Source organism: Xenopus tropicalis, chromosome 8 (genome assembly GCF_000004195.4).
Source record: "Xenopus tropicalis strain Nigerian chromosome 8, UCB_Xtro_10.0, whole genome shotgun sequence".
Lineage (NCBI taxonomy): Eukaryota > Metazoa > Chordata > Amphibia > Anura > Pipidae > Xenopus > Xenopus tropicalis.
In genome coordinates this window covers 81,800,937-81,804,257 of record NC_030684.2, presented here as the reverse complement: position 1 = coordinate 81,804,257, position 3,321 = coordinate 81,800,937, and positions in this window count along the sequence as shown.

Genomic DNA, 3,321 nt, shown 5'->3' with positions numbered 1-3,321 from the left:
TTATGAATCATGTTTTTTGTACTCACTAGGGCATACTGCACTGAAATCCATTTTTCAAAAGCACAAACAGATTTTGCTATATTTAATTTGGAGCTAGACATATTCTAAGTTTCCCAGGTGCCTTCAATCTGCCTAGCGCCCTTTCAACAGTAAAGGGGTGCTAGGCAGGTATCTCAGTTGCAACCCCTAGTCCAAGATCTCTCACCCTGACTCTCACATCTGCACGCAGCGCTCCCTCCACTACCGGCGTCCCCACATGTGTGTGCACTTGCGTGCGGGGGGTGGGGGGGTGCGAGGTCCGGACTTGGCCCGCCTCTGATATAACTTGTACTGTGATAAACTTCAGTCACGCTTTGCTGCTGTGCTGCAAGTGTCACAGATCGTAGATTCTAGGTTCTGCTAAGTGTATACCCACTCTTACACAATTTTGTGTTTTTGTTTTTTTTTGCTTGAAATTTTTTTATTGCCTTTGCGAATAGAGTATTCGCTAAGTGAACTGCACAGTACCTTTTATGTTATTTCAGTACTTATATTGCATTTTTGGTTAGTTTAGTGCCTTTTTTTGGTCATTTTATACCATTTTTAGTTCTGCATAGGTGTTGCATAGGTTTGCTTGATTTTGTCCATAACTGTGATTCTGACTGCAGATTACACTAGGCAAGAAAAGCACTGCTTTTAGTGGTTTTATTGGATTTTAGTGGTTTGGAAATTTTGTCTGATATATATTGATTAGGGTGCCTATGTACGCCAATTAGATTGGTAAATCTATACATATTGGGTATCAAACTGTTCAGTATACTCCTGGTGTTCATATTTATGATGTTTTATGTTACGTTATGTTATGTTTTTATGTACGTTAAAAAATGTTTTGCATATAATGCATTTTTGTTTCGTCAGAATGTGTACTTCAAGAAAATATATGGTTTTCTAGGGTTTCTGTTCTGTTAGGGGTCTTTGGCACATAATACACATACTGTGGTACTTATATTGCAGCAGCCAGAGTGTTAGACATGAAAATTCATATGCAGTATTTTAATTTCGGTGCCTCTGCATGCCACATAATTTAGTAAATCTATGCATATTGGGCATCAAACTGTTCTGTAGATCTCTGGGGTTCATATTTAGATAGTTTAATGTTAGTATATTACAAAATGTGGGGCATATAATGCAGTAAAATGCAAGCTTTGTGATGAGTTTGAAAAATTTTAGAAAAAATGCTATGTTTAGCATAGCTGTGCATTTAGGTAATGTGCAGTTGAAAGGTGCATTTACACATTGTCGTTTTGTCAGAATATGTACTTTTGGAAAATGTATGGTTTTCTAAGCATATTACACATACTGGGTGTTTATAATGCATCAGTCAGTGTCATATATGAAAATTCATATGGAATAATTTCATTTTGGTGCCTCTGTATGGCAGATAGTTTAGTAAATATATGCATACCATCAAACTGTTTAGTACACCCCTGGTGTTCATATTTAGAATATTTTATGATAATATGTTAGTGGGGCAAATAATGGGGTAAATTGCAAGCTTTGAGACAATTTTCAGAATTTACATTTGGCTTAGCTTTGTTGTTTGGTGCTTTGCCATACAGAGACATATTAACCCATTTTACATTTGTCAGAATGTGTATTTTCTGAAAATATGAGTTTTTCTGTCATTGACTTATTTATTTACCACACATAAATCAGGCGCTATATGTTTTGGTAGTAGAAATATATTCCATGATATATGTATGCACTAACTTTATTTTGGGGTCTCTAAATGCCAGATATTTTGGTAATTCTATGCGCAATGGGCATCAAACTGTTCTATGGACCCCTGGTATTCGTATTTAGGATGTTTTTTCTTGCTACCTAATGCTATATAGAAAATAAGTGCTAGAAAGCCTTGAGGCTGTTTTCAGTTATTTCATCTAAACTGCTAATTTTAGGAAAGCATTGTGACCCTCTAGATTGGAAAAGAAAAACATGGGTGCCCATTTTGCCCACGTGTACTTTCCAAAAATATATGGTTTTGGGGGTCAATGTATTTTATTATGTTTTTACCCCACAAAAAAATGCAGTAAATGTGTTGAATTTTCAGTAGAGATCTCCAGGGCAATTTGTATGCACTAACTTCTTTTTGGGGTCTCTAAATGCCAGATGCTTTGGTGATCCTATGCACAATGGGCATCAGGACCCTTGACATTCATATTTAGGATATTAATTTTTTCTTGGTACTCAATGCAAATGTATGGTTTCCTGGGGTAATCTTACTGTTCCAGAATTTTTGGAATCTAAAGTATGCTGTATTCTGCTATAGTGCTTCATAAAATTCGGTAATTTACTGCTTTCAGTTTTTGATATATAAGTCAGAGATCTCCATAAAACTATACATATCAGGTATTGGCACATTCAAGTGACAGGAGGCTTTCCAAATCAGTTAATTTTTTGTGCATAAAATAAAATATGTTTCTGGTATAAATCCCTAAAATCACAATATTTCATTGTATTTGGTATTTAGTGCTAAACCTAAACTAAAAAAAACCAAAAACTAAAAAAAGAGCACAAAATGGTCAAGAAACATCTGGCACTTCATGCAAATAAAATGCAGAATTCTGCTGGCACTTAAAGGGTTAAAAACTAAGGCAAGAGCTTCTCAACTTCAAATTGAGGCCAAAAACAGAAAGAAATACAGTAAGCCAATGCCATTGTTTGAGTGTCGGTGACACTGCCCATGCTCAGTGTGCTCTGGAAAGCTGTTAATAAGCTTAGCTTAGTGGTTACTGCAAATCATCAAGAAGGAAATAAGGTTCATTTGTCACAAACTAATGCTATAGGGCTAATTGTTAAATTCTGATGCAGATTGCTATGGTTTGAGAATCTAAATTAATTCTAATTCTAAATTAATTACTTGTACTGTGACATATATATATAGTAGGGAAGTTGGTCCCTAATCTCAGGTGACTAACCGCAACCCAAAACACAAGCAGCATTTCTAGCCTGCTTCTTTGTTACGCATTAGTTCTCCTTTAATTTAGTAATATAAAAAAAGGCCCAGTGCAATATGCAGAGAAAATGTACTCCTATGGAAAAAATACTTTCTGGGCAACTGGTAAGAAATACATGTAGGTTATAATTAGGCACAAAATAATGTGCAAAGATAGTGCATGGATAGTGCATGATAATAATTCTATTAACAATGGGCATCAAACTGTTCAGTGGACCCCTGGCATTCATATTTAGTATGTTTTTTCTTGCTACCTAATGCTATGTGGCAGATAAGTTGCTAGAAAGTGAAAGCTTTGAGGAGCACAAAATAATGTGCAAAGATAA